Source organism: Dama dama, chromosome X (genome assembly GCF_033118175.1).
Source record: "Dama dama isolate Ldn47 chromosome X, ASM3311817v1, whole genome shotgun sequence".
NCBI lineage: Eukaryota > Metazoa > Chordata > Mammalia > Artiodactyla > Cervidae > Dama > Dama dama.
In genome coordinates, this window is record NC_083714.1 from 116,142,910 (window position 1) to 116,155,321 (window position 12,412).

The 12,412-nt window shown below is 41.5% G+C and overlaps 1 protein-coding gene across 1 annotated transcript in view; it reads left to right on the top strand.

Moving 5' to 3' along the window:
• The first annotated feature begins 3,153 nt into the window (after positions 1 to 3,153).
• PRRG1 (proline rich and Gla domain 1) overlaps positions 3,154 to 12,412 on the top strand; it is a 141,852-nt gene continuing 132,593 nt past the window's right edge. Inside the window, exon 1 of the mRNA XM_061136114.1 lies at positions 3,154 to 3,249. The gene's annotated coding sequence lies outside the window, so the exon portion shown is untranslated. The remainder of the gene's footprint in view (positions 3,250 to 12,412) is intronic.

Consider the following 12,412-nt stretch of genomic DNA (forward strand, 5'->3'; position numbering starts at 1 on the left):
AAAGTATTGGAGGTTCAGCTTCAGCATCAGTCCTTCCAAAGAATATTCAGGGTCAATTCCTTTAGGATTGACTGGTTTGATCTCCTTGCTGTCCAAAGGACTCTCAAGAGTCTTCTCCAGCACCACAGTTTGACAACATCAATTCTGTGGCACTCAGCCTTCTTTATGGTCCAACTCTCACATCCGTGCATGACCACTGGAGAAACCATGACTTTGACTATATGGATCTTGTCGGCAAAGTGATGTCTCTGCTTTTTAATATGCTGTCTAGGTTTGTCATAGCTTTCCTTTCAAGGAGCAAGTGTCTTTTAATTTCATGGCTGCAGTCACCACTCACATCGATTGTGGAGCCCAAGAAAATGAAATCTATCACTCTTTCCACTTTTTCCCCTTCCCTTTGCCATGAAGTGATGGGACCAGATGCCATGATCCTAGTTTTTTGAATGTTTAGTTTTAAGCCAATGTTTTCACTCTCCTCTATCACCTTCAAAAAGAGGCTCTTTAGTTCCTCTTCACTTTCTGCCATTACAGTCGTGTCATCTGCATATCTGAGGTTGTTGATATTTCTACCGGCAATCTTGATTCCAGCTTGTGATTCATCCAGCCCAGCATCTCACATGATGTACTCTGCATATAAGTTAAATAAGCAGGGTGACAATATACAGCCTTGTCATACTCCTTTCCCAATTTTGAACCAGTCTGTTGTTCCATGTCTGGTTTTAACTGTTGCTTCTTGACCTGCATACTGGTTTCTCAGGAGACAGGTAAGGTAGTCTGGTACTCTCATCTCTGACAATTTTCCAGTTTCTTGTGATCCAGACATTTAGAGGTTTTAGTGTAGTTAGTGAAGCAGAAGTGGATGTATTTCTTGAAGTCCCTTGCCTTCTCCATGATCCAATGAATGTTGTCCATTTGATCTCTGGTTCTTCTGCCTCTTTGAAACCCAGCTTGTACATCTGGAAGTTCTTAGTTCACTTACTGCTGAAGCCTAGTTAGAAGGATTTTGAGCATAACCTTGCTAGCATATGAAGTGAGCACAACTGTACAGTAATTTGAATATTCTTTGGTGTTGCTCTTCTTTAGGATTAGAATGAAATCTGATATTTTCCAGTCCTGTGACCACTGCTATTTTCCAAATTTGCTGACATATTGAGTGCAGCAGCTTAACAGTGTCATCTTTTAGGGTTTTAAATAGTTCAGCTGGAATTCCATCACCTCCAGTGGTTTTGTTGGTAGTAATGCTCCCTAAGGCCCACTTGACTTCATACTCCAGGATGTCTGGCTCTAGGTTAGTGACCACACCATCGTGGTTATCTGAATCATTAAGACCTTTTTTGTATAGTTCTGTGTATTCTTGCCACCTCTTCTTAATATCTTGTGTTTCTCTTAGGTCCTTACTGCTTCTGTTCTTTATCATGCCCATCCTTGCTTAAAATGTTGCCTTGATACTTCCAATTTTCTTGAAGAAATTTCTAGTCTTTCTCCTTCTATTGTTTTCCTCCATTTGTTTGCATTGTTCATTTAAGAAGGCCTTCTTATTTCTCCATAGTGTTCTCTGAAACTCTGCATCCAATCAAAATATTCAGATCAATTTGGACATAAAATAATACATCCAGTAATCAAATGAAAGTGAACAAACATATGCACCTATTAAAGATACAAAAATTATCTTTATAATAGGGTTAGTGTTTTTTTTTCTTTTAGCAACTTCTGTATGTGAAACATGTTACCAGTGAAATGACTAGGCCAAATTTCTACTTCCAGGCAGTTACAGATTATTTAGCCTATAGAGTCTGTGTCTACACTTACCAATATACATACCCTCTTGCAGTCTGTCCTCACTGAAATCCCCATATGCTTATCTGACACATACAAAACAGAAGTGAGTTCAGAAAGTCTGGTTTGTAAAAATACACAAACGGAAGAACCACAAAGGTTAATGGAAAGAAATTCAGGATGTTCAGATCTCTAAGGGCAATGATGGGTCTTTCACCAAAAATGTTCCTTTCCCTTTTCAGTCTAAATACTTAGTGTGGAGGACTATCGCTTTGGTCCTGTGGCAATTCTATTATTATTAATAGCCAGTTGTTTCTCAGTTCCATCATAACTCAAGTAAAAAGAAGAAAAGTAATTTGGAGTAAGTCACTTCAGGCCCACAGGCCAATTCACTTGGATTCCACTCAGGTATGTTTATTTTAATAACTGATCTGAAGGCACGTGGAATACCACAGCCGACCAAATTTTAAGCAGAACAGCATAGAACTTAAAAACTAAGCACGCATGCAGCATGGAATAATAATCAAGTTAGGCTTCTTAAAATGCTAACTGCCAGAAAAACCTGAAACCAGGAGAGCAAAATTCGCAGGGCTACACACGCTGAATATTCCTGTTTCTCAGAGGGGCTTTTAAGAAGGCTCAAATTCTGAAGTGGCTCCCTAAAGAAGCAGGGTCAGAGATGGGTCTTATTTGACATGTGTTCTTCTTCCCAGGATATTTGGGTAGGTTTGTTTAAGACTTTTCTTTTCGTTCTTTTTTTTTTTTTTTTTTAAAAGAAAAAGCAGATGTTGTCAGCAAAAGGCCAGAACAGCAAAAGAGTTTGTTCTCTGGGAAAGAGCTGCGCTGTAACAGTGGGCAACGGTTGGAAAGTCACCAACCGTGTTCTGGCCTCACACAGCGTAGATGTGTTAACTAGGGTGCCCTGCACAGACGGTCTGTGGGTGAGAAATTTCCATGCGGCTCGCCTCTGGAGCGCCAAGGACCATGCAGGACGAGGCGAGAGGCCAGTGGGCGGAATAACCTGTGGGGAGACAGGCATGTGAAAAGGTGAAAGGGTAATGCCGGACCCAGAGTGGTTCCTGGGAGAGGCGTGCTGACGCCTGGGGTGGCTAGCTTGGCCCCACGCCGAGCTGGGCTCTCTGGAGTGTGAATGTGCATGGGGTGCACCCAGGGGCCTCGATGACTTCTCGTGCCAGTGTTATTTATAAACAGATCTCCAGACTGGAAAGCTCTAACCCAGTGCCCGGAGCCTTAGGTCTTCCTTGCCCAGGCGGCGGGCCCCGCCCCTCGGTTTCCCAACCTGCCCGGCCCCGCCCTGCCTCTCCTAACTCCTCCCGGGCCCCGCCTCCGCCGCTTCCCACAGCCCTTCCCGTCGGCTGCTGGCTCCAGGCTCCCACCGGGCTCGGCGGAGGTGGAAGCGCGCAGGCGCCGTTGGCGGCAGGCAGAGTGCGGAGTAGCGGCGCGGGGCGCGCGGTGAGTGTGGTGGGCACGCGGGGCTCGCAGCCGCAGATCGTGGTTCGGGCCAGGCGTCCTGAGAGGGATTGGAGTGTGTGCGGCTGACGGCTGGGACAGCCGTCGGTCCCGTAAGGAGAAAGCTGCCAGACGTGCGGCAGCGGGATTGGCCGCGCTGCCGGAGGGTGTCCGGCTCCGGCTGCGTGGGGAGCAGAGTGCGTGGTGGCAGGAGCGGGCGAGGATACGTGGAAGGGGAGAAATGGAAGGAAAGGGCTCCGGAGGCTGAAAGTCTGGACTCAGGCTTGGCAGGACCGGGAGGCTCGCCAAGGGCTCTGGAGGGTGTCCCAGCTTCAAGTTTAGTAGCCCCCGCTTGGTGCCCCTGAGCGGCGGGCGTCCCGGGCCCATCCCTTCCCCCGCGCTGCCGTCCGGGAGTGCAGAGTTGCCAGGAACATTCCTCATCGCGGGGGGAGAGGATTTGGAGGAGGTGGGCTGTCGCCCTAGGTTTGTGCCAAGGAGGGCGTGGCACTCGTGTGACTTTCTTCACCCCGCCCCCGGGAATGTGTCCGTCTTCTGGTACATTGTGCTCATGGACATTTCAACAAAGGCTAGGACTGTTTTCTAGGCAGTGGCGGGTGACAAGCGGGGGCGAGTCGGTGGAGGGGGAAGAGCCCAAGGTCGCGGTGCAGCCTTAGGGGACGGGGTAGCGAAAGTAGGGGGGCAGACATGGGGAGAGTGGAAGGCAACAGCCCTCCTGCCTCAGCTTCTTCCTCCTTTCTGGTCCGCTGATTTTGATCATTGGTAGAAACAGCCTCGAGAGGGATGTGAGTGGAAATTAGTGTGTGTGTTCAGACTGGCTGCAGCCATTGGTTTTCTAATTGTGCTGTTGATGTATTTCTAAGTGTCCCTTAAGGAGAAATGGGAAACTAATGGAATTTAAGAGGAAATAATTGAAAGGAAGGATGAAGAGGTGGTGTGTCAAAACTTAGAGCTAAATTAATGCCTTGAGATAGTCCTAGTATAAATTCAGCCAAACTTTGAAGGATGTGGAGGTGTGAAAGTCAGGGTAAGTGGAAGCTGGTTAGGGCGTGGTTGATTGTTTCAATTAAGAATGGATTTGTGTGTGTGTGTGTGTGTGTGCACGCAAGATTACATTGGGGATATAAAACACCAGGGCAAGTCTTGTAATTTAGGATAAGGTTCTGAGGCTTTCATTTTCAAGCATAGGGTTTTTATGGAAAGTAGTTATATGTGTTCCCAAGCATAGATGTTGATATTTTTACTCATTTGTTTAACTTAATACAATAAAACAAACTGAACTTCTTCCTCCTCCACCCCTTCCCCCTGCTTGTGAATACTGTTTTATAAACATTTACTTTCCGATCTGAAATGTGTTTAAAGGCACAGTCCGAACCCCCAGATCATAAAGTGGAGGATTTCTTCTTGCACTATTGTCATTTTACTCTTTCTTTTCCTGTTATTTTAAGTTAAATGCCACTAACATTACCAAATTTGGGGAGAGAAGTATTAGGGATACATCCCTTTTCCAGTGCCTGATGAACTCCTATTTATCCTTTCAGACTCAGCCCACTTCACTACTTGGAAAAAATTGGCCAAATCTTCCAGAATGTATTGGGCTTCCCAGGTGGCTCAGTGGTTAAAAAACAAAAAAAGATCCACCTGCCATGCAGGAGACCTGGGTTCGATCCCTGGGTGGAGAAGATCCCCTGGAGGAGGAAATGGCAATCCACTCTGGTATTCTTGCCTGGAAAATCCCACGGACAGAGGAGCCTGGTGGGCTCCAGTCCAGGGGGGGTCTCATAGTGTCGGACATGACTGAACACGTATGCACTCAGAATGTATTAATCACCTCCTTTTCTGTCAAGCTAACACTACTGGCCTTTTTTCTCTTGTTACTGGAACCTCAGTCTTCTGTATTATCCCAGTACCTAGGACTAATGGGTATGTACTCTATGCCTAATAAATGCACTTACAGTTAGATGTTAATAAGTGCTATTAGAAAGATAGCAATTCACATCACATAAGGCTCATGGGATAATAGAAGAAATTCAGAATGCTGAAATTATAGTGTTTGAACACCATTATTTAGAATATGGATAAGAAATAAGCACGGAAATATGTTCCCATGTATTAGTCTGTGGAGATCCCTGGGTTGGCAAGATGCCCTGGAGAAGGGAAAGGCTACCCACTCCAGTATTCTGGCCTGGAGTATTCCATGGGATCGCAAAGAGTCGGACACAACTGAGTGACTTTCACTTATATACTCTTCTTAAAAAGGGGTAAAAGCTTTGTGTATATATATATATATATAGGTGAAGTAGACATCAGAAAAAGGCTGATTATTTTTTTAAAGGTCAACTTCTGACACCAAGACTTCACTTTCACTTTTCACTTTTATGCATTGGAGAAGGAAATGGCAACCCACTCCAGTGTTCTTGCCTCGAGAATCCCAGGGATGGGGTTGCACAGAATCGGACACGACTGAAGTGACTTAGCAGTAGCAGTAGTCTGACACCAAAACAAGCGAAAAGCCAAGGCAAAATGATTAATCATTTGTAGAAAGACACAGATAGAATGCTGCTGGATTTAGGAAATTTGTAAGCAGATCAGGCTGACCAGATGCCATCTTCCGGAGGGTAATGTAGCTAAAGAAGCTATAACCGATTAGACCAGTTACACTTATCAGTTGTATTATACTCCTCCTAAATCATAAGGTGACTTGAACATTTGGCTAGGGAGTCTCTTCACAGCACAGTGTCCTCAGTGGGCTTGGCCTGACTTTTCTGCCAGCAAGTTCTCTTAACTCTACCAGCATCCCTGGCCTTCCAGTCACCTCTAGCTCATAACAGAAATTATCTTCCTTTTGCTCATTACTATTCAAGCTCCTCACCCTAACAGCTGGCTTTCCTCTGCTAAATGGATTTAAGCATTGGAGAGAACATCATGAGCAAATGGTTACTCAGTTTATAAGTGAATAGAATTGATACTTTAGTTTTAAAAATTAGTCAGTGTCTTCCCTTAGTTGGCAGCCTGGATGGGAGAGTTCCGGGGAGAACAGATACATGTATATGTATGCCTGAGTCCCTTTGCCGGCCACCTGAAACCATCACAACATTGTTCATCAACTGCACTCCAATATATATAATTTTTTTTCTTTTTTTAAATAAGATAAAGCTTAATAAAAGTTTTTTTTTAAGAAAAGGCAGAAAACCTATTCTGGCTCTTAGTACATTTCTAAATTTTCTCCCCTCATTTAATTTATCCCATCTCCACCTAAATGTAAAAACTTTTTTCTTTATGTCACTTTAAATATATACATATATATATATATGTGTGTGTGTGTGTGTGTGTAATATTAACCATTATTCCCCCCAAACACTCCAAGTTAGTGTCTGGTTTTGTCAGTAAAACTTGGGAATCAGAATGAATAGCCTCCATAAAACTAAAAAAAAAAAAGTTCTACATCCTTTGTGGTCTGTAGACTACTGAAAAAAAATTTCCCAACCACTGTGATTAAGGCTTTCTGCTTAAAACTTTCCTCACCTAGACTTCCTTCCCTATTTCTGGTTTCTCCTCTGATTCTTTGACCAGTCAACCTCAGTCACTTCCACTGAGTCGTCTTCTTAGGGTTCTGTTCAAGACTCTTTTCTTTCCCAGTCTTTGCAGGAGACAGTGATATGGTGGTCAGTGGTGTCAAATTTGGAGGCAAGAGTTTAAACATCTTTCTCAAAGTGTCAGTGTCCTTACCTGTAAAAATGATGATTACGACACCTGATAAGTGGGAGCAGGTGTGTTAACAGTTTATCAAAGTATCTAGCACATACTAATTGCCCTGAAAACAGTAGCTACAATTATTTGTAATTGTCATTTCTTAGGACACCTACTTAAGCACACCATGGGCTTCCCTGGTGGCTCAGACGATGAAGAATCTGCCTGCAGTACGGGAGATCTGGGTTCAATCCCTGCATTGGGAAGATCCCCTGAAGGAGGGCATGACCACCCACTCCAATATTCTTGCCTGGAGAATCCCCATGGACAGAGGAGTCTTGTGGGCTACAGTCCATGGGGTCACAGAGTCTGACATGACTGAGCGACTGAACAAACACGCATGACAACTACTATAATTTCAGTAGCAGTTAACTTCAAAATACGAATGTGTTGACATCTCGCTTCATTCACATTTCAGTCCTGTGAATAGATTCCTCCCATATTTCTAAAATCAGGTGGCTTAGCACACCGCTTTGCAGACATCAGCATGCCTAATAGTCACAAGAATGCATTGATTTCTGGACCCCATCCCTCGAGTTTCTGATGTCTGGAATGGGGCCTGAGGAATATTCATGTCTTGTAAGTTTCCAGTTGATGGTGTTGCTGCCCACCCTCGGATCCACACTGAGTGGCACTGATTTAGATGGCATTAAGACAGATTGGCAGGGAGGAGGGGAGACCAAAACAAAAAGACCAAGATGTTATTGAAGAGAGGAACATGCTTAAAATTGGTGGTATCGGATGCCTTGGAAAGTTCAGAAAGGATACAACTGAGAGAACACAGTTGGATTTGTGTTCTGATTAGAGCCTTTTTATTTGTTTTTCATGTGTGTCAGGTGCAAAGTTGATTTAATTATACTCCTCAATTGGTAGAATATTAACATTATTATGACCAGAAAAAAAGAAAACAACATATGGCAGGTCTTTGAGGTAATGGTTCTTAATATGGGAGTGTGCATTAGACTCTGTTAGGGAGCTGTTTTCACCAACACACTTAGGTTTAGTGTATTGTCTCAAGTGTCTTCCCCGTGCAAACTGATCAAGTCAGAATTTCAGAGTGTGGAACCTGGGCATGAAAAAATTCCAGGAGGTTTTCATGTACACTCTAGTTAAGAACCACTTCTTTGAATAATGTTGGTCAGGAAGTGGAGGCAGTGAAAAATATTTTTTTTTTGTAAATTGTTGATGAAGGAAGAAGAGAAGAAAAAAAAACTGGAGTTTGAGAATTTTAAGAGATCAAGAAAGCAGTATTGTGAGAAGGGCTGAAAACCCTACTGGAATGTTTGAAGGTGTAATGCTAAGTGGATATAATTGATAACATAGAGAGCTGGATTCAGAGGGCAGGAGGCACTAGAATCAGGCACCAAGAGAATAGAGGGGGAAAGAATGAGTTAAGAAAAGTAAATCTAAATGTAGAGAGGGGAGAAGTTGAAGGAACACTCTGTAAGGGAGGTTTGTTTGCACACTACTTTTCAGTGGAACTTAAATAGGCCATGAACTCGATGGATTTTTCAAGTTTAGTAATGCTGGTTACTAAAGTTCAGGACTTCAGCTACCTCTTATGGTTGCACAATTGTGTTTTTTTCCACCTTTTTTCATTTAGAAGAATTTTTTGAAGTTCAGTTCAGGCATGCTCTGTCATAACCCCACGGCCCCAGCCGTTGCCTTAAAACTGACATAAGTATATGATTATTATTCAACAAATATTTGTGTGCCTCTCAATTGCCAGGTATTATTCTAAGCACTCAGGATATAGCATTGAATAAAATATTTGTATTTTACTGGACATTTTTGTTCTCAAGGAGCTAACATCCTATTTGAGGGAGGAAGAAAATAAACATTAATAAGTAAAATGTGGGTGTATGTGCACTCTGTGTGTGTGTGTGTGTGTGTATACACACACACACTCGTGTATATGTGTATGTGAGTAGAGTTACAGTGTTGCATTCTTTAGAGAAATACAAAGTAGGGAAAGTGAATAGTGGAGCATCTATAGATATTCATCAGTAGGTGAATAGAGTCTTTTGGAGGGCAGTGATCAGGGAAGACAGTGTCAGCAAAGAGTTTTAAGAGATGAGAAAACTATTTATTTGGAGGAAGAGCTTTCTGGGAATAGAGAACAGGAAGTATAGAGGTCCTGAGGTGGTACCTTTTTGAGACATTTTTGCTAGGAATCACAGAACAGTCCTTGGGACGAGAATAGCATGAATGAGTGGGAGTGAATAATAAGAAACAGGGTCACATAAGTAAGAAGGTATGTTGGATGGTAGGAGCGTAGGGCAATTCCGCTCATTTTGAGAGGATATTGTAAGGCTATTGAATGAGAGGAAAAGCCATGGAAGGTTTGAAGAGTGAAATGTGATCTGATTTCTGTTTTATAAGGATCAATCTGAGTGCTTTGTGGAATATAGAGTTGCAAGGGGAGCAAGAACTGTATAGACCAGTCTGAGGAGAGGTTGAGGTGACTTGAACCAAGGTAATATAATGCTAGAGGTATGATAAGTGACCAGATTTTCTGCTCACTTATTGGAAGTGGAATCGGAAGGGGAATATGACAAAGGATGAGAGTCAAGGATGATGCCAAGGATTTTGGTTGGAGCAACTAGAACGATGGAGTAGCCACTTAGTGAGATATGGAAGATTGTTGGAGAAGAAAATTTGAGAGAAGGAAGACCAAGCATTCAGGACTAGGCATGCTGAGTCTGAGAAGACTTTCTATTATCCAGGTGGAATTCAGGAGAGTGGCATGGGTGGAGAGGAAGCTCTGGGAATAGATCAGATCATTACAAGGAAAGAGAAGGGCTCACTCCTTTAAAAAAAAAATTAACTGTTTTTTAGAGCATTTTAGGTTCACAGCAAAATTGAGTAGAAAATAGTCCTCCAGCTTTGTTCTTCAGTATTAAGTTGACTCTTTTAGATCTCTTGGCTCTCCATGTAAATTTTGGAGTAAGTTTGTTGATATTCACAAAATACCTTGCTAGATTTTGATTGAGATTGTGTTGAACCTATTGATCATCTTGGGAAGAACTGACATCTTGGCACTATTGAGTCTGTATTTCCATGAATGTAGAATAATTCTCCATTTATTTAGTTCTCCTTTGATGTCTCTGATCACAAATATGAGGAATTTTCCTCATGATGGATTTTGAACAGAGTTTTTTAGATTTATATATAAGTAATTCATTTTGTGGCGAGTGCTAATATAAATGGTAATATATTTTTAATTTCCACTTCCACTTATTTATTACTGGTGTTTAGGGAACTGGGTAGCTTTTGCATATTAATCTTGTATCTTGCAACTTTGCTATCATTGCTTATTAGCTCCAGGAGTCTTTGTTGTTGATTCTTTGGGGTTTTCTACATTGTTGATAATGCCATCTGTGAAAAAAGTTTGATTTCTTACTTACCAATCTGTGTAACTTAGGAAGGAATTCCCAGGTGGCGCTAGTGGTAAAGAAGCCACCTGCCAATGCAGAAGATCTAAATTCAATCTCTGGGTCAGGAAGATCCCCTGGAGAAGGGAGTGGCTACCCAGTATTGTTGGATAGGCAATCCCATGGACAAGAGGAACCTGGTGGGCGGCAGTCCATGGGGTCACAAACGTGTTGGACACGACGGAGCACACACACATAACTTGGAAAAGAGTGGTAAGAGGAGACATTGTTGCCTTGTTCCTTATTTTAGCTGGAAAGCTTTGTGATTCTCCCTATTAAGTATGGTGTTAAGCTGTAGGTTTTTGTAGATATTCTTAACAAATTGAGGAAGTTCACCTCTACTCCTAATTTTCTGAGAGTTCTTAATCATGTATGGGTGTTGGATTTTGTAAAGTCCTTTCTCTGCATCTGCTGATATGTTCATGTTCTTTTTCTTCTTTTGCCTATTGATGTGATGGATTACATTAATTGATCTTCAAATGTTGAATTAGCATTGCATAACTGGAATAAATCTCACTTGGTTATGGTTTGTAATTCTTTTTATACATCGTTGCATTTGATTTGCTAATATTTTGTTGAGGGTTTTTGCAGGTATATTCATGAGAGATGTTAGTCAGTAGTTTTCTTTTCCTGTAATGTCTTTGTCTGGTTTTGGTATTAGGGTAATTCTGGCTTCATAAGTTAGGAAGTATTCCCTTGGTTTGGTTTCTATCTTCTGGAAGAGACTGTAAGAAAATTGTTACAGTTTCTCCTTAAGGGTTTGATAGAATTCACAGGTGAGCCCATCTGAGCCTGTTGCTTTCCTTTTTGAAAGGTTATTAATTATTGATTTTATTTCTTTAATATATAATATGTATTCATATTGTCTATTTCTTCTTGTATGAGTTTTGGCAGGTTGACTCTTTCAAGGAATTGGTTTGATGGATTTGTTCATAATAATCTTTTATTAACCTTTTAATGTCTCCATGCAATCTGTAGTGGAATCTCCATGCAATCTGTTATTTCAAGTATTGTAATTTGCCTCTTTTTTTTTTTCTTAGCTTGTCTAGAATGTTAATTAAAAAAAATCTTTTCAAAGAGTCAGGTTTTGGTTTTATTTTCTCTGTTCATTCCTCATTTTCAGTTTCATTGTGATATCTGCTCTAATTTTTATTATTTCTCTTCTTTTGCTTCTTTGAATTTAATTTGCAGTTTCTGACTTTCTATGGTAGAAGCTTAGATTGTTGATTTTTAGAGCTTTTTTTCTTTAAATGGGCTTCCCAGGTGGCGCTAGCGGTAAAGAACCTTAAATGTATGCATTAAGTGCTATAGATTTTCCTCTAAGCACTGCTTTCACTGCATTCCATAGTATTCGGTAAGTTTTATTTTCATATAGTTGAAAATATTTTAAAATTTGAGAGTTCTTGCTTAACTCATATGTTGTTTAGAAGTGAGTTGTTTAATCATCATGTGCTTGGGGATTTTGCAGTTATCTTACTGATTTCTGGTGTAATTCCATTGTGGTCTGAGAGCAGACAGTGTATGATTTCTATTCTTTTAAATTTGTTAAGGTTGCATTTTATGTCCCAGAACGTGGTTTATTTTGGTGCATATTCCATCAAGCTAGAGAAAAATGGGAATTCTGTTGTTGGATGAAGTCGTCTTTAGATATCAGTTATATCCCATTGATTGGTGGTGCTATAGAGTTACTGAATTTCTGCCTGCTGAATCTGTCCAGTTCAGTTAGAGGAGTGTTGAAGTCTGTAATAATAGGAGATTCATCTGTTTTTCCTTGCAGTTCTGACAGGTTTTGCCTCATGTATTTTAACACTTTGTTGTTATGTGCATACATTAAGGATTGTTATGTCTTCTTGAAGAATTGACCCTCTTTGTCATTGTGTTATGATATTATCCTCTTATCTCTGACAACTTTCCTTGCCCTGAAGTAGCTCTGTCAGAAATTGATATAGCTGCTTCTACTTTCT